The sequence below is a fragment of the Podarcis cretensis genome (genome assembly GCF_951804945.1).
Source record: "Podarcis cretensis genome assembly, chromosome: 8".
In the NCBI taxonomy this organism is placed as follows: Eukaryota; Metazoa; Chordata; class Lepidosauria; order Squamata; family Lacertidae; genus Podarcis; species Podarcis cretensis.
This window is the reverse complement of record NC_137177.1, coordinates 25,499,042-25,524,063: the sequence shown is the minus strand read 5'-3', so window position 1 is coordinate 25,524,063 and position 25,022 is coordinate 25,499,042. Positions and strand designations below refer to the sequence as shown.

Genomic DNA, 25,022 nt, shown 5'->3' with positions numbered 1-25,022 from the left:
ATCTCATAACCAAATTCTACATGATGGTTCCTGAAATCAAGAGGCAGGGTTTTGCTTGTCTCTGCTTGGATACATCTGGATGCCATTTTGAATCAAGATGGTGACCTGAACCTTTAAAAACCACACTGATTTTAAGCACTGGCTTCAAAACCACACTGATTTTTGTTTGTTTGTTTGTTTCTTAGCAATCCCAAGCAATACCAGATATAAGGTAGGTCGTATGCACTTACCTGTATTCACACACACACACAAATACACACAATTCAATATTCAATAAAAAAGCACAGTAAGAAAAATCAAAGTAATGTCAAATAAAAAGCAGTGGTGGCAGAAACTCCCTATACCTATTATTTGTTTAACAAGACTTATAGACCACTTAATCAAAAAACGTCTAAGCGGTTTACATAGAAGCTCATACTACTACTCATCAGGAGGCATGAAAAGAGAAGGAAACTGCCAGATGTCATTCACCAGGGAGGGAAACCCCCTACCTGGGAATGGTATTGAGCCACATGACATAGGAAAGGCTTGCTTCCCTTGTGGACTGAGCAAAATCTGGCTGGTTCAGAGGTTGAAGGGCAATATCAAAGAACACCATGGATGTGGACGGGACATGGGTGTAGTTAAGGGGGGCAGCTGCCCCCCTAAATCAAGTCAATCAATAAAACTACTTAACTAAGTGAAGTTCTGCCCACCCTAACATGAAGCCTGCCGCCCCCCAACATAAATCCTGGCTATGCCCAAGGGACAGGAAATAGATAATCCTGGCATCATAGGGTCACAATGCTATTTCTGTTCATGATGCCCGATCAAAACATTATTTTGATTGTGAGAGTCTTTTGCAAGCCACTTAGCCTCTTGGGGCTACAAAGGAGGCTTCAGTAAGTTCAAGTAAACTAAACAGATAAATAACATCAGCTTAAATATTGAAAATAATTATTTGCTGAGAACACATTGAACAGCATAATATAATAATAATAATAATAATAAATTAAATTAATTTATTATTTATATCCCACCCATCTGGCTGGGTTTCCCCAGCAGAATATTAAAATACAATGATTCATCCAGTATTAAAAGCTTCCCTAAACAGGAGAGTTAATATCAGGATTTTAATGGCCTGAATGGCTTCAACAAAGGCATTTCCTATTTGCTTTTCAATTTCTTTATAAAAGAAAGCTATCAAATCACAAAGTAAAGGTCAGTCTACTACAAAGACTCTCCCCTCTTGATTTGTTCCCAGGAAGCTTCCTCCCAACCAGCTATTGCACTATACAGAAAACTCTGGCAATTCTGAAGGTAGGAGCTATTAAGGTTACAATCCTACATGTACCTTCACAGGAGCAAACCCTATTGAACTCAGTGGGACTTATTTCAGAGTACAGATGCATAGGATTGCATTGTTAAAATCACCATCATAAGCCCAAAAAAACAATGTGTATCTCTGGCAAATGAGTCTTGTGATACAGAAATTCCATTTGTGGGGGAGGAAAGTTTAACTTAGAAACTTTATATATTTCAGTGGATGGCTTGAGACTTTCTCTTTATTTATTTCTTTTAAAAAAGCAGATGTTATCCATAGATGAGAGTTTGAATTTCAGTGATGGAGCTTATTTTAGTAGCAGAATTCTATTAGAAATTGCAAATGCTCCTGGGCTGGCTTTCTGAGGTCATGTCAGTGCCCGAGCAAAAACTTTCTGTGACATCACGGCCATTCCAGCCAATCAGAATGCTGCAAAGGTTTCCCTCAAATTCAGCGGTAGCAGCTGGAAACGAACTGGCTGATCCCGGCTTGGCACTTTTTGCATGCACTAATCCTATTTTTTTTTAAGGGAGGGGGGTGAGACGCTGTTTCTCGGTCCTCTTTGCTTCAGGCGTCACGCGGCTTCACCTGCCAGCCGCCGCCGCCTCCATCCATTGGAGCTGCCAAGGTCCGGGAACGCTGCGCCCCGGAGGGAAATGATCGGCGGGACAGCCAGCCAGTGACCACCGCGAACGGTGGACGGAGGGCGTGGCCCATCGCTGGAGTGACGTCAGAAGAGGCAGGTCCCCAGCGGTGCAGGTGGAAAGGGCTCCCGAGAGCGGCTGGCGGAGGCAGAGCGGCTGCTTCTTAAAGGGCGAGGAGTCCTTTAACTCGCCCCTGACTCGCTGGGCTGCTCCGGGCCTGCTTTGCAAAAGTGACCGGCTCAGGTAAGGCCAGATCCGAGGAAGGGCGGATGGGAGAGAGAGAGAGAGAGAGAGAGAGAGAGAGAGAGAGAGAGAGCTGATGGGGCTGGGGCTGGGACAGAAAGCCATTGCTAAAACGAAGGAGATTCGTCTTTGGGGTATCCAGGTCTTTGGGGTGGAGCGGAGGAAGAGGAAGAAGGCTCGAAGAAGCCAGTGGATTATAACTTGCAAGCCAGAAGAAAGAGGAAAGGGACAGACTCTCTCTCTCTCTCTGCAGATGAAACGACCACTTTGGAGAGTTGGTGGATTCTGTGATCTAACTGGGCCAGCGCTCTCCCATTCTTGCCTCCGCTACTTTTTCTCTTTTGCTTAAAGAGGATTGCAAATTTAGAGGGTGAGGTGTGTTATGGGGTGGGTGGGGGAGAGGAGAGGTGGGGGGAAGGGGTGAAAACGCGGCCCCCTCCTCCGGGTTGCTGCCTATTATTATTATTATTATTATTATTAATTATTCCGCTTTGGGATTCCTTCGGATGAAAAGCGGCACAGAAGTAGAATCTCCTCATCAGTCCAGATCTGGCCGCTCTCCTTTTTCCAAAGCTGTCGAGATTCTCCCGACGCCTGGAATGACTTTGCACATCTCGGCGGCGTTGCCGTGACGTTTCCGTGTTGCCATTACTCAGCAAACGGAGACGCCGAGGCGACCACGCCGCTGGAGAAAACTTCTCGGCGATAATAGCGGCTCTCCCGCCGGCTCCTTCCTTCTCCGCCTTGCCCCGCCGCCTCCAATTCTCTGCACATGCCAAGTCGTCTAAAGGAGAGACTTCCTGCTTTCCCAAACTTTTTGCGGGGGGGAGGAGTAGAGGGGAAACACACACACCTGTTTGTGTCCAGAAAGCCATCTCTGCAATGTGCGTCGCCTATCTAGCAAGCCCTGCCCCTCCCCGTGCTCTAAAATTTAATTTTAAAGGTTGAGCTGTTGCGCCTTTGCCTTTTTGTATGCGTGTGTGTTTTGGGGATGGGGAGAAGCCTTGTAACACTGCAGTGCCGGCAGCCGAGGGGCAGTCGCTTTTCTGGACGATTTTCCTGGCTTGGGAGTGAAAGATCAGCAGATTCCGGGCATAGAAAGAAGGCTGTGCCAGGGAAGCACTGCGGAATCTCGTCTCTCTCTGTCTCCCTCCACTTGCTGGAGAACATCCCTGCTGTGGCTTGCACATGCCGGAGCCAACAGAGCCCCACACAACCAGGGCGGAGGGCAAAGCGCCAGCAGACAAAACAGGGAGAAAGTTTTGCTTGCCTTGAGCGGCGCACGGGTTAGTTTTGACTAGCTTTCCTGATCACGTGCAGCGCTGCCGCTGCAAACCCAAGGTTAATGTCATTTGGAACAGTGGGGGAAGAAGTTGGAAGGCATAAGATTTGTGGGTAAGAGCCTAGGAAGGTCAGGCCAATGACCCATCTAATCCAGCACCCGTCTGTCACAGTGGGCAACGTGGATGCCTTTGGGAAACCCACAAGCTGGATCTGACCACAAGGGCGCTCTCCTCTTCTGTGGTTTCCATCAGCTGGCATTGGAAAGTATTGCTGTAGAGGCAGAGTGTAGCCCCCATGGCTAGTAGCCATCAATAGCCCTCTCCTCCATGAATCTGTCCCATCTTCTTTTAAAGCCATCCAGGCTGGTGGTCATTCCTGCCTCCTGTAGCAGTGAGTTCCATAGTTTAGCTATGCGTGTGTGAAGAAGTGCGTCCTTTTTATCTGTCGTGAATCTTCCAGCTTCACTGGAGGTCCATGAGTTCTAGTGGTTTGGGAGAGGGACAAAACTTCTCTCTACCAACTTTCTCCATCCAGAGACTGTGGCAGGTGGGGGGAGCCTGGCCTCCTTCTCCACCCTCCCCTTTCCTTCAAGAATTGGCTGGGCAGCAGGAAGGTGAACTAAGGGGCTGCATCAGGCTGCATTCCTAAGCCTGGTTACCTGGGAGTAAGGATGGGTGAATCATTCAGTTTTGGTTTCTTTCAGTTTCTTATAGAAAGAGGGAGAGTTTAGTTCTTCACATTTCCACATCACTTTGTGATTATTTTTTTAATATATAAAAAACCATCCTCATGAAAATTCGTTAGCTTTTTAGTGCAAATGCAGTGAAACAGTAGGTAGAGCCCAAAGACGGGTGGAGCTAACTTATTCTGGTTTGGGCCCCTGAATTCTTTCTACAAGAGCAATGCTGAGCCAGCCCCCCCCCCCGACTGGCTGTAAGCAAGAAGACGGGCAGGTGGCGGGTGGCTGAAGGTAGACTGGGGCAGGGCCCCATTTGCCCTGATGGACTCACCTCCACCAGTCTGGGAAGGCAAGACCTGTCCCAACAGCCTCAATGATGGGCTGGAGAAGAGAGCTTGTTTCACCAAAGCCATTGTTGACACACCCCTCCTGAAATCCCTTCTCTGCTTTCCTCTCCTCTCCTGATTCTTGCACAGACTTCTCCTCCATGCCTTCAATGGCTTTACCCTTCTTACAGCCCGACAAATTCTTCCCTTCTCTCCTTGCTCATCCTGTTCTAGAACCCCATGTCTGCCAAAGGTTTCCTTCTCCTTGAAGCAACCTCACATTATTATTATTATTATTATTATTATTATCAACAACGACAACAACGTATTTCTACACAGCTGTCTCAAGGCTATGTGCAATGAAAACCGGGGGGGGGGGGGGCTGCTACATTTAAAAACAAAACTAAAACAATGCAAAATATACCCTCTGGGCAAAGATCCGTTTATCCAGCTGGGAAAGCCTGTAGGAACAAAAGTGTATTCAGTTGTTTCTGGAAAGTGCAGATAGTAAAAAAAAGCCTGTCGTATGTTGACAGGAACGCTATTTCACAGAACAGGGGCAGCCATAGAGTTACTATGGAGCTGGCCAGGAGAAACATTCCTGTAGACTGCCGGGATCTCCTGGTTGTATAAGGGATAAGGCAGTCTCTCTAGTAACCTGATCCTGAGCTGTATTGAGCCTTGTATGTTGGTACCAACGCCACCATGAACTTGGCCCACTAGCAGATTTAAAGCCAGTGCAAATTCCACATGCAAGGTGTTGCATGCTGGCAAGAATTAGCCCCTGATGAGCAAGCAACCTAGCCACCATGTTCTGTATTTGCTGCAGCCTGTGAACCAGCCTCAAGGGTAGCCCCACACAGAGCACATTGCAGTAATCCAACCATGCTTTTGCATGCTTTACAATGCACACTTTACCTTGCCATACACATTTTTTGTACATATAACTTGGCTGGGGAACTGCACTGCAAATTCGGAGAGGTATGAATTTTGAAGGGCAGCTGTGTTTTGGTTTGCATTTTGTTTCAGAATACAAATTTGGGAGGTTTGCCTTTTAATGAGGCAGCGAAATGTTTTTTGAATGTTGCCAGTCCTAGCGCGGGTGAGAAGGCTTTTAGGCTCCCTTTCAGGTAGCAGAATGTCTTGGCCTGGAACTGTTCCTGATGTGGAGGAGGTGCAAGGAACACCACCACAAATTGCTGTTCCTTCACATACTCTAGTTGTTATCTCTGTGTTGCTACACTTCGTGTTCTGTAGGCTCTAGGAACGAGCCTGCCTAACTTTCCCAGACCTGTGAGGTGGATTTATTTGGCATGTGCCCTGGGAATTTTAATTCAAAACAGTCAAGCCCAAATAACGTTCATTTGGAATACCCAGCTTGAGGTAACAAGCATTACTGTTTGTGTAATTATCCTGCACATCCCTTTCAACCTCCACCCCCTGCTTCCTCTAAGACAAAAGAAAATACATATAATGCAAAGCTGTATCTTTTTGCCCTGCCTTTCCTTAGATCTTGCTTTTATTTTTTATTTATTTTATTTATTTTATTTTTTATTTTTAAAAAAAATGCTTTTATACCACTGTTTTGTTGGTTTGACATTGTGCTCGTGATGCTTTTTGGGGAGCCGTACATGTTCCTGCTTTCGAACCTGCAAAAGTTTTGGGATAGCTTCATATCCTGTAATTTCCTGCTGAAATCCCATACCTTTTCATACCACAAGTGCTCTGGGAATGCCCCCTCCCTTTTGCTGCTTTAGAGCCACTCCAGACAGCAGTGATGTGGTAGCCACTGCTAATGCACTGTTACTTGGTCAGTAACACATTGCAGAATACACTCGCAATGACACACCAGTCCCATGTTCCATCCTGAGCATCTCCAGGTAGGACTTGGGAATGCCCTCCCATCTGAAACCCTGGGGAGCTGCTACCAGTCAGTGTTGACAACACTGATCTAAAGGGACCATCGAATGGTCTGACTCAGTATGCTCTATTTTAAATCACAGCAATTATTTCTGAAATGTGCATCTAGATACTTGTAAATTGGCATGTGCAAATGTTATGCCAATTTTGGGCCTGCTTTTGGTCACAAGTTTTCTCTTTTTCGGTGAGGCATAAGTGTCCACCCTAGGCGTTGCTGAATGTGAAAACAGATGAACAGTTTGCAACACCTTCTTCCCCGCCTGCTTTTTTGTGTGCTGATCACATTCTCTCCTTTGCTTTCTGCTGCTTCTAAAACCTGAAACTTGGCTGGGCAGACTTAAATGTGGCTCTGTGTGTATGTGGGCTTTTTTTTTTTAATGCATTCATTAAAAATGCTGCTTATTCATATGCAGGTGGACCTGCTCTTCATTCCCCTGGCCTGCCTTTCTCTTCTTCCCATGCACCTATTTGACCCGTGTCTGAGCCAGAGAATGAAAGCGAATGGGCCTGTGGTGCTGTTAACTTAAACCTCCAGAAATCACCTCCAGCATTGGAAGGCAGTATGCCTCTGAATACCCACTTGCTGCAAAGCCCAGGTCTTCTTGGTGATTCTTCCAGGTCCTGCCTCCCAACTTATCCTCCAATTCTGACTTGTTCTTCGGGAACAGACTGTCTTACATCATTGGTCCATGTAGCGCCTAGTGTCTGAACCAACACAATGGCTGCATTTGCCTGCTGCTGAGAATCACAACTGGGGAGAGTGCTGTTTCACTCAGGGTCCTGCGGGCAGGTTTCCCACAGGCAACTGGGTGACGGCTGTGGGAACAGGGTGCTGGAGTCGACGGACCATTGGTCCATTCCTTTCAGTGCTCCAAGAAGGCTGGCAAATACGGCTTGAAAAACCAAAGTTACAAAAGGCTTTAGCCAGCCCATTAATTTACACCTCCCACTCTACTTGACCAGCGAACCGTGCTGCAGCAGTATACTGTATAGAATTTGCAGCAAGCAGATCCTCTTTTGCTTATTTCTAGCTAGGGTTTCCTAGGTGGCAAATTTCCAGCCCTGGTATCAAATGGCAAGGCCCCCATGCATAGGGAGCCAAATGCCAGCGTAGACCCAAACAGAAGCAAAGGGTGGCAGGAAGGAATAGGGAGATAAACTAGATTATTCTGGTGCTCTGGAGCCAGCCGTTCCTTTCCCAGACACCCAGGATCAGGTTGCCTGCGATTGCGAGCTCTTGATTTTAACTGTAAAAGTTGTGAGTAATTCAATATTCCAGGGATGGCCCACAAACTTTCCTTTCCTTGCAATGGAATACAGATGCTATTGCATTCTGGAAAACTACTCACCATGTAGTGGCAAAGGCTGGGGCTGGGGGTCAGCATGACTGGGCGCCTGCCAATGGTTCTGGAGCTTAGAAGGGGCGACTGCTGTCCTAATACTGGGGCTCCTTCTGGGTGTTGCTTCTGCTACTGGATTAGGGGGAGGGCCTGTGTGGTCTCGCTGCATGTTGCAACCCCCCAGGTTTGTTAGGGCTGGTTTGCCATGTTTCAGAAGAAGCGAAGTAGCCGGCATTTCTTTCCAAAAAGGGCCTCTGTGAAGGGCCACTGAATTCCAGAGGGGTGGTGCGTGAGACCAGTTTAGTCCAGAGTCTAAAATTGCCCAAGGCAGCACTGAATACCCGTGCCACAAGAGTGAGTATACTGAGAAAAGCAATGGCCTGGGGCAGTTGGGAATATAATTTTACAGACACATATACGGTAAATGGAATCTTAAAGGTATTAATAGATTTACGGTGGTGAAAGCTGCTATGGACTCGATGCCACAGCACCAGATACATTAAGTGTATCCTCTGTTGGCAGTTATTGGTGATGTATCCATACAGCAGCCTTTACCAGCCTGCAGTCCCGGCCAGCATAGTTGGATTGATACCTAGCATCTGCTTAAATGCTTCTGATAAAGATATTTATTAATATTATTTATTAAATTTGTGTATGATGGTAAGTGCTAGAGTGCACAAGGCTAGTGTTTTCTTGAAGAAGTGTATAAGGCAAGAAGAAGATGGGATTTTGCAAGGATAGACTACTGCTGTCCTTGAAGACTTCAGAAAATTCAGCTAATGTCATGAGATTCCTCATTGGGGCTCTGTCAGTGGGAATGTACCTCTCTGAGGCAGGGTTCGAAATTGGCCTGGTGCATTTTGCACCTGGCTATCGGCTACTTGCGGCCCAGTGAAGATGCCCAGTTGCCAGGATGGTGCCTGAGGTCTCTACCATCTGGAGGTGCATGCCTGGGGATCCTTGGATATTTACTGTTTTCACACAGTTATGCTAAATCTTGCAGAATTCTATCAGTTATATTTTATCTGTACCATCAGAAGGAATTTCAGGAACCGAGTCATTGAAGAATACAGTGGTACCTCGGGTTACATATGCTTCAGGTTACAGACGCTTCAGGTTACAGACTCCGCTAACCCAGAAATAGTGCTTCAGGTTAAGAACTTTGCTTCAGGATGAGAACAGAAATCGTGCTCTGGCGGCGTGGCAGCAGCGGGAGGCCCCATTAGCTAAAGTGGTGCTTCAGATTAAGAACAGTTTCAGGTGAAGAAGGGACCTCCGGAACGAATTAAGTACTTAACTCGAGGTACCACTGTACGGCTTCTGAGATGTCTGGCCTCAAAATGGCAACTTGCTTCCTGTGGTGATGTACCTATTTTGAACCTCCCATCTCATGTAGGCTTGGGCTTTCAACACGTTAATCATCACCACGGTTTCCTGTGCAAACTAAAAGGCAAACCTTCCTTGTGATGGTAGGTGAGGCATGGCTTGCTTGTCAGCAGGAAGCCGCTGCCTAGTTTCTGTGCAAAATGCTCCAGAGTTTTGATGAAGAAACTTATAGGAAACAAACCCAGTTACCAAAGGCAGGGATGGGGAACCTGTGGCCTCCTAGATGTTTCTGGAGTAAAACTCCCATCATCCCTGACCATTGGCTATGCTGCTTGGGGCTGATGGGAGTCTTGCTGGATCACTCCACTGTTAGAGGAAGTATGTCTCTGAATAGGTGAAAAAGGTAAAGGACCCCTGGATGATTAAGTCCAGTCAAAGGCGACTCTGTGGTTGTGCCACTCTTCTCGCTTTCAGGCCAAGGGAGGTGGCGTTTTTCCACCGACAGCTTTCCGGGTCATTTTTGCTAGCATGACTAAACCGCTTCTGGCACAATGGGACACTGTGACAAGTGTCAGAGCGCATGGAAATGCCATTTACCTTCCCGCTGCAGCGATACCTATTTATCTACTTGCACTGGTGTGCTTTCGAACTGCTAGGTAGGCAGGAGCTGGGACCGAGCAACGGGAGCTCACACTGTCGCGGGGATTCGAACTGCCAACCTTCCGATCAGCAAGCCCAAGAGCAGGCTTCCTCAACCAATGCCCTCCAGATGTTTTGAGACTACAATTCCCATCATCCCTGACCACTGGTCCTGCTAGCTAGGGATCATGGGAGTTGTAGGCCAAAAGCATCTGGAGGGCCGAGGTTGAGGAAGCCTGCCCAAGAGGCTCAGTGGTTTAGACCACAGCGCCACCCGCTCCCCCATGTCTCTGAATACCAGTTGCTGAGACTTGCATGTGGGGAGGTTGCCTGTGTGTTCAGACCCTGCTGTGACTGGGTGATCCATTTGGCCCCTGTGAGAACAGGATGCTGGGCTAATTGAGCCACTGGCCTTGTCCAGAAACGCACTTATTACATTCTTGTGAAACTAATAATCCATAAGCTGCCTCAAGAGGGCTTTGCCCTGCAAGGCAGCTTATAATTACACAGAAATGAATGAATGAATTTGTTAGATTTTAGGGTGCTGCAAGACTCCTTGTTGTTCTTGCTGAAAAATACTAAGAGAGGCTGCTCCGCTGGAAATTATAATTGCCCTGAACAGAGCATGTCTGAGCATTGAAAGCAATGGCTTTCGGTTGATGAATGGCATGTTAAGTCAATTAATCATAGGGTGTTTTTTTTTATTTGAGGGAATGGCTTCACCACCAGGTCCCTAGAGAGTTCAGGCAGAGGTGAGGTTTGAACCAGGGACTCTCTGATTTGTGGCATATAGGCCCTCCTTGCCCCTGCTCTTCCCTAGATCGATGAAATAAGCGCACATGGCTGCCCACTTTACATTTTCAGGTAGGATGATTTAGAAGGTCTGAATAATAACATCTGTAATGTTTAATTAACATCTGGGGCTTGAAACAAATAAAGTTCCCAAGGTGGAAATGAAAGACGCTCTCTGAGTCTGTTCTAACCAGATGATGAGCAAACAGAAGCTTGAAAAAAAATATGCAGCTTTTCTAGAAGATTCCCGAAGCCTCCTCTGGCTTGGCTCAGAAAGCGATTCCTCATCTGCGCCTCTGGTAGTGCCACTGGTGTGACATGCTGCACCGAGCCACTCTGGCAAGAGCCCAGCCAGACGCAGCAATTGTGTCGGGAAATGGAGCGTGGCCAGCTGCCAAAGCACAGGGGTTGGTGGTGGAGGGCAGTGGAAGCTATTTTCTTGAATGCAGTCCTAATCGATGGAAGGGAAATGGCCAAAAAAGAAATGGACTTGTCACTGCTATGTAGTTGCTGATCTCTGCCAGAGGACTAATGAAAATGTTTTAAATATTTTATTTTATTTTTGACTGTATCGCTTGATCGCATTTGTGTTTGTGGCTCCTATGGGAAGAGAGGCAGGGTATAAGTTTAATAAGTGAATAGATAATTGCATTGAGCATTTTTAATTGGCGGGACCCGCAACAAAATGTAATGGGGTGGAATCCTCCTGTCCGGTCCCCCATGCAGCTACTGCTATGTCATTGATCAGGATAGTCCCTTCTGTTCCTCAACTCCCTAGCAGGGACTCCCCCAAAGACCTTGGTGATGTGGATCATCACCGCTGGCGTCCAGCTGTCTTGAGAGACAATGGAGTGCACCTCTGCGGGTGAAGTCAAACCGCTGCATTGGCAGCACTGAAGTGACTTCCCTGGGGCGCAAGCCTGGGCAGTGTGTTTGGAGGTCCTGGGCTGTCAAGACAACAAGACCCCCTTTCTTGGCCTCGTTGATGTGGTCCAAAGGAAAGCAGAGCAATACATCTGGCAACAGCTGGGCTGCAGGAGTTGCCGGAAGCAGGTGTGCAAGACGCCATCCAACCATCTTAGGTACTCCACTCTAGACTTGTGTAGGGTTTCCTCCTTAGCCTTTTCTTCTCCCAGAGATGCCCCGCCAAGCAGTGGAGCCTAGATCGGCTTCCTTCTCAAGCTTATGAGCCCCATCTGATCCTCATTTCCTTCTATATCTTGTGCAGAAGTCGCCTTCTTGACCATTGGACCTGCTATTGATATTGTCCTCTCCATATAGACAAGCAAAAGACGGTGTTGTAATTCAATGACACATTGCCGTTATAACACCACACAGGGCTGGATTTAGGTTTGATGAGGCCCTAATGGGGCCCTTTATATGTCCAGCTGTCCTTTGTCAACAACAAATTGTCACTGTTTCTTTGTGTTGAATATATGCTATATGGTAATTTATGGACCTCATAGGTATCTAAAGCCATTTGCACATAACAAAATACGTATTTTATCAAAGTGATTGTTGAACTGAAATACAATTAAGAAGTATAATAATAGTTGAAACAAAAAAACAAAAAATCCTTCCAGTAGCACCTTAGAGACCAACAAAGTTTGTTATTAGTATGAGCTTTCATGTGCTCATACCAATAAAAAACTTAGTTGGTCTCTAAGGTGCTACTGGAAGGATTTTTTGTTTTTTTGTTTCGACTATGGCAGACGCAACACAGCTACCTAAAGGTAAAGGGAGCCCTGACCGTTAGGTCCAGTTGTGGCCGACTCTGGAGTTGCAGCGCTCATCTCGCTTTATTGGCCGAGGGAGCCGGCGTACAGCTTCCGGGTCATGTGGCCAGCATGACTAAGCCACTTCTGGTGAAACCAGAGCAGCGCACGAAAACGCCGTTTACCTTCCCACCGGAGTGGTACCTATTTATCTACTTGCACTTTGACGTGCTTTTGAACTGCTAGGTTGGCAGGAGCAGGGATCAAGCAACAGGAGCTCTTCCCGTCTCGGGAACCACCGACCTTCTGATTGGCAAGTCCTAGGCTCTGTGGTTTAACCCACAGTGTCACCCGTGTCCCTTTAATACGGCTACCTACCTGTACATTAATAGTGACATTTTTTGGGGGGCCCCAAGAGAGTGGGGCCCTAAGCTATAGCTTGTTTAGCTTATACGAAAATTTGGCACTGCCACCACGCCTACCTGCCATTAGGATGAAAATTCCTTCTTAATGTGGAGGACCTTCTCCTCCTTCAAGCCTTCCAACCACATGAGGGGGTGTGACAGTCTTAGTGAGGCAAGCTGGGGGGGGGGGTGATAAACCTCCCCTCCCCACACCATGGTGACCTGGATTAAAATCAGCAACCCCCACATACATGTAATTAAAGACAAACCAGTGACACGGATATGTGCTGTGCACGAAGCTTAATGTGGAACTTGGCTGAAAGCCAGCTTGCAACTCCTTGCCCCAAAATCGCTTGCTTGCCTCAGGCTAGGAATTAACCGTGTTGAAGGAGCAGCTTGCCTCCGACCACGAGGAGAGTTCTTGCTTGGCTCTGAGAAATGGCTTGCTCCAAGCTGAAGTGACAGCAGGTGTGTTCCTACCCCTTGCTCAGCACCTGTAGTGAGTCAGCCAAAAAGAAAGAAAGAAAAAGGGTTTAAGGCAATTACCTGCTCAGTATGGAGATCTGGCAGGTTTGCTTCTTTGCCCCACCAGACATTTTTGGGTAGGGTGTGCTACTCTTGTTTGAACCATTCATCCTAATGTAATTAGGAATGAGACCCAGATCTCTTCAAAGCCTTTAGCAATATTTTCCCTCAGGAACTGAAGTGGCAGGAGGGGTGTGATGACTGGCGTTTGAATTTTCTGGGAGGGTGGTTGAGGCGAAGGGGTGAAACCCTGTGCCACTGGTGAACTCAAGCTGCATCAATCCAAAAGAGGGCAAAAGATAGGGATTTGCATGACCTGATTTTTATGGATAGATGCAAATTTAGTAATTAATACTATAATTAAATGGAAATAGGATAGAGTATGACCTGTCTGCCAGCTCAGTCTGCTATCCATGTGCTTACTGTGCATGGGCAATGTCAAGGTCCTCTTATGCTCCCCCTTTTTAGGATGATTTATCCAGTGTTAGAAATGGAGATATGAAAGCTAGGAGCTAAATGGCACCTTAAGCCTAGGTCATGGTGAAACACTGGAATGTCTTGGCACACTTTTTTATAACAAGAATACAAAGCTGGAAATGAATGAACTGCAGCTGAAATCTTATGTTCATTTTTCACATGGTCTAGTTCTTCCCCTGCCCACCCCACTAATATTCTTAAGAAGTCTCTTCTCCAGTCTTCAGAGAGTAGCTGGAAACGGGGAGGCAGAAAAAGGTCCTCCTTTCCTTCTACTCTGCAGTTTTAATCTGAAATCTTAGGTGCAATACCGCTCCCAGAGCTCAGAAACTGCTTGCACTAATAAAATTCCCTATCGCAAATGCGCCTAGAACAATGGGAGATTTGAACACTGGATTTGTCTCTCAACCAGACTTACAACCAGGCAGCCTTTCAAATATATGACTGTCCTCTTGCAAAATAGGACACAATGTCTACCCTGAAGAAGAGAAGAAGAATTTGGATTTGATATCCCGCTTTATCACTACCCTAAGGAGTCTCAAAGCGGCTAACAATCTCCTTTCTCTTCCTCCCCCACAACAAACACTCTGTGAGGTGAGTGAGGCTGAGAGACTTCAGAGAAGTATGACTAGCCCAAGGTCACCCAGCAGCTGCATGTGGAGGAGCGGAGACGCGAACCTGGTTCACCAGATTACGAGTCTACTGCTCTTAACCACTACACCACACTGGCTACACCCTGCTCCATGTCACTTTCCCAGCTGAACCCCACCTCCTCTGGTATTGCTGTTATCCCTGCTGGGGGTTAATGGACATGAACCTGTTTCTTTCCCTTAGCCAAATCAAACTCTGGATCTGAAGCTTAGGCTAGGAGGGGGGAATCTTTTGCCTTCGAGATGTTGCTGAACTACAACTCCCATCAGCCCTTGCAAGCATGACCAATGACTGAGGATGATGGAAATAGTAGGCCAGCAACATCTGGAGGCCCAATGGTTTCCCATACCTGTGGCAAAGGAGAGGAGGAGGTGGTATGTGCCCCTTTAAATCTAGACCTCCAGTGCAGCAATAAAAATTGTTGGCACATTTGCGAAGCTAAGCAGAGTCCGGTCTGGTTTAAATTGGATGGGAGACCATGTGTTGAGATTCCTGTATTGCAGGGGGTTGAACTAGATGACTCTCAGGGTATATTCCAACTATACAAGTTTATGATTCTATTTGTTCTTAGTAGCTTATTCACATGCATATTGGAGAGCCTCTGAATGAAATCATGTGATCGCCCTTCCTTGCTTGTGGATCTGGACTGTATGTAGGACCAGAAGAATAATTACCACCTGCTCAAGTTTATTGTTATGCCTTCAGCACGATTGATCCCTTTTTAAAATGAATATAGTAAGAACACTATAGAAGAAAACAGCCAGCTATGATATCAAAGATCTATCACATGTACACAAATGTGCAAAATCCAGTTGGTTACTTTGCACATAATTAACATTTTAGGCTGGGGTGGAGCTGAAGCCGTTTCAGTTCAAACCACAAGCAGTTTGGTAATCGGTTTGGCGCATCTCTGGAACTGGTTCAGTTCTTCGTGTGGGGAAACCTGAAAGTGATTCACTCTGATGATTTTGCAAAGCAAAGGTGGAGCAAGTTAACTTAAGTTAATTAAGCACAGTACGGCTAAATTACTGTGTGTTAGTGTAAGTTCTAGTAAAATTGGTGAGACTTTACTAATGACAGAAGGCTGCCTTTGTGGGTCCTGCGGGATTTAAGTTGAATAAAATTTAGGCATAGTTAAAAGGGAACAATTTCTTTTGAGCTTTCATTTTCCTCTTTCTAGCTCTCCACTGAGAGCTTTGGGCTAAACCAAAGAATTGGGGTGTGTTTTGTTTTTGCATGGATGAACGTGCATGAAATAAAAATAGCAAAAACACTTGGTCTCTGCTCAGAAACAATGCTAAACCACAGTTTAGCATTAGGGGAACAAGTCCTTCTGCTTCCTTCACATGCATCGGGGGGGGGGGGGTCAAAACATCCTGTTCTCCTTTTAGAACTTCCCACAGTGCTCTTTGCTGTCCAAGCTCAAGGAACGGTGGTTAGTGAAAACAAACTAGGCTCAAACAATTTGAGCCAGGTTCTGGCTCCTATACATGTAGCCGCATGGCTAACATTGCTGGTAACAGGTCCTGCTGCCATTCTCAGAACCTTTGGGCCGCCCACTATCCTTCCTTGCCTGCAGACGTTGCTTTCCAGAAAGGCTTGTTGCCTTGCGGCATCCACACTCCTTAAACTGCAGCTGTGTTGCAGGAGAGCCTGTTGCAACATCTGATTAGGGAAAGGAAGAAATACCATATAAAGGAAGTATGTTTTTGGATTGCTGTCTCAGAGTGCTACTGCTGCTTTGCTCGCTGGCACCTTGCATCACGAGCTGATGTGGTGATGCAACGCTCTGGGCTTCAGTTACTTTCTCTCGCAGTTGGCAAGCGGCCTTGGCCCCGCTTTTGCCAGCTGGCTGAAGGCAGAAACAGACTGCCGTTTCCTTGTTCACAATGGATTTTTTCGGGTGTTTTACATAATCTGGAACTTGTCAGACGGGCTCCCAGGCCTTGTTTGTCATTGTCTGCTGTTCAGAGTTTACCCAACTTCCAGGATTGACTTCCAGCACTGCTTACTTGGAAAGGGGGACGATGCAAGCTTCCCAGCCAGAGGGTGTGGGTGTGTGGGTGGCAGTTGGCCTAATTATTTTCCAAAGGAACTGGTACTGTGTTTGCCAGAGGTTCAAGCAGCTTCTCGGAGCTCAGCAACGCTCTGTCCAGGGCTGCGAGGTCTCTTCTTTCTGAATGGCTTTTCTTTTGTCTCTCGCCTCTCGATGAGGGAACCCTTAATGGTCAGGTAATGGACAGACTGTGTTCTTGTGTGTGTGTGGGTGCCTGCTTGCCTCTGTCTCCAGGATGTACTTGGGCTCTCAAACTGGCGAAATGCACCTTCAGATTCGGAATGGAAGGCATGATGAAGCTGCTCATCTGACCTCCCTCCGGCTATGTCGCTCTTTCATACCAGGACGGGGATAGGTGAGGTGGTGGCCAAGTTGTCACTGCGCAAACACACCAGCGGAGCCAGTCTGGTTGTCCTGCTGGTGTGTTTGCACCATGCTGACCTCGCCTCTCTCCCCTTTCCCCGTCCCAGGATGCAGCAGCAACGTAGCTGCAGGGAGGTCAGGTGAGCGATGCAGCACCACCATTCGGCCTGCTACTGAAAACAGCCGCAGCAAATGGGATATGACAGTTGTACACAAAATGTGGAGCTGAAGGGGTGGAATATGTGGTTGGTAAGTGATAATGTTCAGTTGGAATTTTTTTTTTGGGGGGGGGGAAATGGAACACATTGTTTGTTTGTGTTTATTACACTTTTAAATGACAGGCAATGTCTAGGGTGGCGTGTATAGAAATTACATAAGGACAGAATGCATTCAGTTTCCATATTTAAAACAAACTGGCCAAGCTATATTAAAAACCTGTTCTTTTGAGCTTGAATATCTTCTTCTTCACTTTAATTTTCGGGCAGGTAATACTCTGTCACATCCTTATAGATACCAGTAAAGTACTCCTTTTTTTGGGTGCTGGTTAGTTCCTGAGCTAAGGCAGATTCAGAAAGGCATAATTGCTGTACAGTGGTACCTCGGGTTAAGTATTTAATTCATTCCGGAGGTCTGTTCTTAACCTGAAACTGTTCTTAACCTGAAGCACCACTTTAGCTAATAGGGCCTCCTGCTGCTGCCGCGCCGCCGGAGCACAATTTCTGTTCTTATCCTGAAGCAAAGTTCTTAACTTGAAGCAGTATTTCTGGGTTAGCGAAGTCTGTAACCTGAAGCATATGTAACCCGAGGTACCACTGTATAGTAGACAGATGCCTGTGGGAAACTCAGAAGCAGGACCCGGGGACAAGAGCACTCTCCCCTTCCTGCAGGTTCCAGCAACTGCTTTTCAAAAGCATTACTGCCTCAGATCGTGCTTGATTTGTGGATCCAGCATGATGGAAATACCTTCGTTGCTTCAGACTTCTAAGATGGTAATGGCATTTTCTCTCTTTCCTTTCTGCCTCAGGCAAACTGGTTTCTTGTGACACGAGCCTCTTGGCGAAGCCTAATTTACCTGTTGCGTTGTGAAGAATTATGAATGTGACAGGTGTATATGCAGAAGGGATGAAACAAACAAGGTAAGGTTGAAAACAACAAGGCATGTAAAAGGTGACAGCATCACTGGGTGGAAGTTTGTTGTGGGAGCAATAAAATTAACCATTTGTGACTCCAATGGTACCTTGGTTCTTGAACTCAATCTGTTCTGGAAGTCAGTTCGACTTTCAAAACAATTGAAAACCAAGGTGTGGCTTCTGATTGGTTGATTGGAAACAATGCCAACAGTTGGAACGGATATTCGGCTTCCAAAAAATGTTCGCAAACCAGAACACTTACTTTTGGGTTTGCGGCGTTCAGGAGCCAATTTGTTCAGGAACCAAGGTACCCCTGTACTCTGAACTTGGTACTTAATTGGGTGACGTCACTACCTTGGCCTTATTTGAAGTTTGTGCCCCAAATTTAAAGAAATCTTAAAAGATTAACCTTACTGGTTGTTAGCCAGTACAGTTGTACCTTGGATCTCAAACGCCTTGGCTCCCGAACAAATCAGCTCTCCAACAATCAAAACCCAGAAGTGAGTGTTCTGGTTCACAAACTATTTTTGGAAGCTGATCGTCTGACGGGGCTTCCGCGGTTTCTGATTGGCTGCAGAAGTTTCCTGCAGCCAATCAGAAGACATGCTTAGGTTTCCAAACGTTTTGGAAGTCAAATGGACTCTGTTCGACTTCCAAGGTATGACTGTAGATTAAATCTATATAAACTTGCATATAAGAGAAATAATAGTTCTAAATAGATGAAATGTGCTTTCCCGCTCCTATCATTAGGTATAGTGAAGCAGCCACCAGGAGTGGACCTTGACACCCCCCCCCCCAGCCTTCCCAAAGCCAGGTAAACAAAGTGCTGGACTTGGGGAAGGAGGTGTGAGGGCAGTGACAGGGTCTTAGAGACCCCCTGCCTCCTCCCCAAAGCCTGATAAGTGCTTGCCTGGCTTTGGGAAGGAGGAAGGAGGACTCTAGGACCCTGTTAGAGCTGTCATGCCTCCATTCTGCTTACTGGGCTTTGAGAAGGCTCCCTCTTCAGCTGGGCACCCAGCGCCCCTGCCCCGCTCTCTAGATCCACCTCTGCAGCCACCTGAGGCGGATGATTTTGGGAGTCACATAAGGGCATTAAACTGCTTGCTGTATTGTGATGGTGATTGTATTTTATTGCCAGGGACGGGGCAATGCCCTTGTAGGATTTTTCAGCCTCGGCTGCTAAAACAACTTAGCTTGTCATGAGTATTATGCACCTGAGGTTCTTTTGGGGGGTTGGGAGGAGGCATTCCTGCTTAAATGTCCTGGGCCAGCTCTGCTTTTTTTTATTTCTTAAGTGATGCACATATATATCATTTAATAATGGTAAGCATCATTCTAAAATAGGAGCTTCCTATTCTTTGGCACCCAGGAGGAAATGTCTCTTTTGAAAACAGGCACCCGCCACCTGCCCCATTTAATAGAGATCATCCATTCTTTGTTCCAACTTAGCACCTGAGAGGCCAGTCCCATTAAGGCTTCAATCCTAAACTTGCTTGCTAGCTAGGAAGCTCCACTGATGACAGTGGGAGTTACTCCTGAGTGAACATGCATAGGAACACATCATTGGCCTTGATGGTCCACTTGGTGGTGCTTACTTTAGAGTAGGTAGTAATAATAATGATGATGATGATAATAATAATTTATTATTTATACCCCGCCCATCTGCCTGGGTTTCCCCAGGCACTCTGGGCGGCTCCCAACCAAATATTAAAAACATGATATAGCATTAAACATTAAAAACTTCCCTAAACAGGGCTGCCTTCAGATGTCTTCTAAAAGTAAGATAGTTGCTTATTTCCTTGACATCTGATGGGAGGGCATTCCACAGGGTGGGTGCCACTACTGAGAAGGCCCTCTGCCTGGTTCCCTGCAACCTCACTTCTCGCAGTGAGGGAACTGCCAGAAGGCCCTCGGAGCTGGACCTCAGTGTCCGGGCTGAACGATAGGGGTGGAGATGCTCCTTCAGGTATACTGGGCCGAGGCCATTTAAGGCTTTAAAGGTCCGCACCAGCACTTTGAATTGTGCTTGGAAACGTTCTATGAGCCAGAGTAAGGTCTTTCAGGACCGGTGTTTGCACTGCACAGTTACTACAACTGCAGGCTTTATGGTTTTAATGCCAGCTTTCTCTCTCTGCCTTATATTCCACTCCTGTTTTTTAACGTCCTGCCTGATGAAGATTTCTGAAGAACTTGAAAGCGTATTTGCTAATCTGTGACATTTTGGTTGGTCCTAATAAAGGTCTTGCCTGCTGCAAGTGGCCCAGGCTGCCACCCCAAGCTTGCCAAAGACAAAATTTCTTGCAACATCTCTCCAAAACCCCTGAGGAATGTTGTGAAGAAGCTATTACCACTTTAATGACTCATTTGCTTCCTTGAAACCCAACCTGTAAGCAAACCCTAATCGGTGACTCTAATCAAGGGGTGTATCTCAATGCTTTCCAAATGCCCCACCCTGCCTTGCCATAATACCTTTTTCCCCCCAAACTGAGGTCCATTAATAACCTTCCTCATCCATCCTGAGCACAAGCTTCCATTCTTGCTACATTGCAAAGGATCACTGTGTGAGAGATGTAAGCAAATCCTCTTCTTAGAAGTGATTTGCAATTCATTGTGGCTAGGCCCGCAGATAGTAATTACTTTTGGCCACGGCTGACCTCGGCCCGGATTTGAGCAATAGATCTAGTTTATGTGTCTTTACCAATTCTCCGAGTTTCCTGCTCCCGCCAACTGTGCTGGGTCTGTGCTGCAAGTGATGCTCTGAGGCTGGTGCTAGAGGACAGGGCGTGTCAATGAAGGGCTGGCAGAAGGTGGATTGAGCTCTCCTGGTAGAGTGCTGGATGCTTTGTGGCAGAGCAGCAAGGATTTCTGACTCCCAATGGTCTAACAGCAACAACTAAAATTACAGTCGTACCTCGGGTTACATACACTTCAGGTTACATATGCTTCAGGTTACAGACTCCGCTAACCCAGAAATAGTACCTCAGGTTAAGAACTTTGCTTCAGGATGAGAACAGAAATCGTGCTCTGGCAGCGCGGCAGCAGCGGGAGGCCCCATTAGCTAAAGTGGTGCTTCAGGTAAAGAACAGTTTCAGGTGAAGAAGGGACCTCCGGAACAAATTAAGTACTTAACCCGAGGTACCACTGTACACCCCCTCTCAAGTTAGACTGATGAAAAGAATACTTGGGGGAAAACCAGGAGTGGATTTTTGTGTGGAAGGGCTTGTAAGATCAGTTCTGGTTCTGATAATAAGTGTCCAGATTGAGCATGTGCTCAGAGACACCCTCTCCCTTCATTTTTAGCATATGCTTGCCTGCCTGAGCCACTATCTTATACAGGCATAGGCAAACTCCAGCCCTCCAGATGTTTGGGACTATAATTCCCATTATCCCTGACCACTGGTCCTGTTAGCTAGGGATGGTGGGAGTTGTAGTCCCAAACATCTGGAGCGCCGGAGTTTGCTTATGGCTGATCTTATACCTGGCTGTATCTGGTGAACCTGATGGATCTAAGAAAAAAAGAAGTAGATCCTGCCAGTCTTAAAGCAGCCCATCCCTGGTACAGTGGTACCTCAGGTTAAGTACTTAATTCATTCCGGAGGTCCGTTCTTAACCTGAAACTGTTCTTAACCTGAAGCACCACTTTAGCTAATGGGCCTCCTGCTGCCGCTGTGCCGCCGGAGCACGATTTCTGTTCTCATCCTGAAGCAAAGTTCTTAACCCGAGGTACTATTTCTGGGTTAGCAGAGTCTGTAACCTGAAGTGTATGTAACCTGAAGCGTATGTAACCCGAGGTACCACTGTATTGGGGATTGGCCAACAGGATTTTCCCTCTAACCTACAGACAAAACATTTGCATATTCTTTGTGTCATATGCAAATATTTGTCCCTTTTTGCAGTTGGAGTGGAGCGTCCAAAAATAAACCAGCGGCCACACATGTAATAAAATAATAAAAAGTCTGACAGGCAGAATGTGAACAGGTGAAGCTTTCCCTGGTAATTGTGTTTCCATACTAGAAAAAGACTTAACTGGTTGAATTTCTGCCTCTCACACAGCTGTTATAGGCACAATAATCCCAATTCTCCCCAAAGCCCAATACTAAACCCAAAGCATGGTTCCCACTAATTTCCAAGGGTTTCGTTAATTTGCTCCTCCTGATTGTGCTTGCTAGCACCTCTCTAGGGGATAAAGCACATATCTAAGTGCACATGGCAATGTTTGAGGGAGAGTTCTGGTGTCTACATGCAGCATTGCTGCCCTCTTCCTTCACCCTGCTCATCATTTTTCCTCCTCTAATGTTGCTCCTCATCTCCACCCCATTCCTGATCAATGTATGTATATCCATTATCTCCCCTTATCGAGCCATCAAGTCTTCTTCGAAACAGGGAAAACGCATTAGTTCTGCATGCCAAGGAATGCTTTCAGAAGGTCAGCCAGTATCTTCACCATAGCGTCTCCCACCGCCCCATCGAAATGACCTGGCAGCCTGCAAAGGTTAAGTGCAGATATCATGTTCAGGACTAGCCTGCTTCTGCAAGAATGTCCAGGGATAGGGTTAGATGTTTCAGTGTTGTACCGATACCTGTCTGAATATAACCCTTTTCCAAATCCCCTTCCCTCTCCCCCATCCAACCCTGGTTTGTTTGTTTCGTAAAGATAGTTTGAAGAAACCGTTATGCCATGTGAATGGGACTGCAAAAAAATGCTTGAGGGCTACTCCTACAAGCACACATTTGAACCGTGCAGCTTTATAATGGGAAGGGGTTTCAGTGTAGTGCTATAACTCAGCCTACGTCCATGTAACTGGCAGCACAGTTCTGCCAAGGAGCAAATTTATGAAACCCTTGGAAATTAGTGGAAGCCATGGGGCAATCCTGTGCACAGGGGTGGCTGACTTTGGTTCAGATGCTGCCTGCTGGGTGGGTGGGTGGGAAACCTCGGTTCAGTTCACATTTAAAGGTGAACTTGCCAAATATCACATTTTCTGAAGCACTAAGCTAGGGGTCAGCAAGGTTTATCTTGCCTGGGCTGGATCAGTCCTGGGGAGATGCCTCCTTGGGCCAGATTGCGCCTGTCTGCCCACGATTTTCGGTGTCTGCGCACGTGCCCATGATTTTCGGGTCTTGGGCTGGTATTTTGCCTTAGATGGAGTTTGCCACTCAATTTTGGCTGAATTCTCAAGCAGCCTGACTCTGAGAAGACCTGGACCTGGTGTGCTGGAGGCCTCTACTGACCTCACACTGACTATGGGCTGTGCCTTGATCAGAAGGACTTTGCCCCTCCCCCGCAAGAACAGCGCCGAGAATAGGACAGGGATTTGGCACTGGTCAGAACGATTTTATGCTGAAAGAATTCCAGGGTGGATTTCAACATTCCCACTGCTGCATTGATTGCAATGCCTTGCAGTTTCACCCAGTCCACTGTCATGAGATGAGGACACTAAAAGGAGAGGGAAGGTATGAGAGAAGGAAGGCCCATTTTTGCAAAAAATGTCCTCGTGCTTAAGGATAGCTTGCAAACCTCTCGATAAGCGCCTCATTCCATGGATGTGGTGTTTTAATCCTGCTTTTTAAAAATATGAATGTGCTTTAGAGTTTACTATGGTTTGTTTTACGCTGGTATTGATGCATATTATTTATTTGTTGTTGTAAGTTACTTTGAGTCACATTGGTTTTTAAAAAAGGCAACTAATAAGCTCAGTGAATAATAATAACAACAATTGATAATAAGTAGAGCAAACATAAGTAGCAAAAATAGAAGCTAAGTGACTACCTGGAAATACTTATGTCTGTATTGAGATACAAACCTATATACACACACATCTAAAATTATCTGCATACACCTAGAGATCTGCTGGCTCTGATGAGAGTTAGCATTCTAAATAGTAAACATCTCCCACAGAAGCTCCATTAATTACAGCATTAGGGATCGACGTAAGTGAGGGCGATACATGACCCACTTACTCCCTTCCCCCCTCCCGCTCCACGTTGTGCTGTAACGTGACTTTCCCGCAGTCTTGTTGATGTTATGGTGAGCGCACGTGTCTGTGACGTGAAGGTAAACCTCTCACGGATGGGACAGACTGTCCCTGTCCAATCCGCCGCCTTCCGAGTCGCTCGTTTCTTCAAGCAGGCAGATGGGGTCAGCAGCGCTGTTTGGTGCTTTTCTCTGATGGGGAACAGAAAATGGAAGATGGTGTGTGTGTGAGGGAGAGAAGAGAGAGAGGGAGGTGTCATGCGCAAACAAGTTTAAATACTCTTCTGCCTCATTAGTGCACATGGCTTTGCCAATACGCATGTACATGGATAGCTGTGTCTTCTTCTGTTGTCTGCATTCTCATTCACTTCTGTAGTGTGATGGTTAATAGCTACTTTTTAAAAAGAGCGGGTGGTCAGGGAGGAGTTGACGTTCATAGCCTGTGGAGCAAATGGCTTTTCTAAAAACTTGACTATTGTGGGCCAAGTGTGTGTTTGGGGAGCATCTGAGGCTGCAGCCCCTTTAAAGCTGAGCAATTTTGAGACTCAGCTGTCATTATGAGAGGGAGAAGAACACCACTTTCTCTGCAATACCATGCATCACTTTGTAAACCTTGTATCACATCCCTCCCCTCTTAGTTGTCTTTTCCTCTGTAAAGAAGGTGCTCCAGACCCCCAATGATTTTGGTTGCCATTTTCTGCAGATCTATGGATTTGGAGGCACTTGGAGCCCCATGGTTATTCAGAACAGTGGTACCTCAGGTTACATTCGCTTCCGGTTACATACGCTTCAGGTTACAGACTCTGCTAACCCAGAAATAGTACCTCGGATTAAGAACTTTGCTTCAGGATGAGAACAGAAATCGTGCTCTGGCGGCGCGGCGGCAGCGGGAAGCCCCATTAGCTAAAGTGGTGCTTCAGGTTAAGAACAGTTTCAGGTTAAGAACGGACCTCCGGAACGAATTAAGTACTTAACCCAAGGTACCACTGTAATAATACTATTTTGCGCAGTGCCATCAGTGTAGATATAATCTACCACTGAGCTTTGACCCTTTCCTGTATGAACTTTTTATGTGATCAGTAAGCTTGGATCCTGGCTTGACTTGGAATGGAGCTCTTTCTCTCCTCCCTTCCAACAAGAAGGGAAGTAATACGGCTGAGTCCAAGCAAATTAGACTCCGATATGGTTGCACAGGAAGAGGAAAGCAGCTTGATTTTTCTTTGTCTGAGATGCA

At 46.5% G+C, this 25,022-nt stretch overlaps 1 long non-coding RNA gene across 1 annotated transcript; it reads left to right on the top strand.

The window, feature by feature from the left end:
• The first annotated feature begins 1,291 nt into the window (after nucleotides 1-1,291).
• On the top strand, nucleotides 1,292-18,614 carry LOC307221761. Its single transcript, XR_013841483.1, has 3 exons — nucleotides 1,292-2,190; nucleotides 17,709-17,820; nucleotides 18,565-18,614. It is a non-coding gene; the product is annotated as an uncharacterized lncRNA (long non-coding RNA).
• The last annotated feature ends 6,408 nt before the right edge of the window (nucleotides 18,615-25,022 follow it).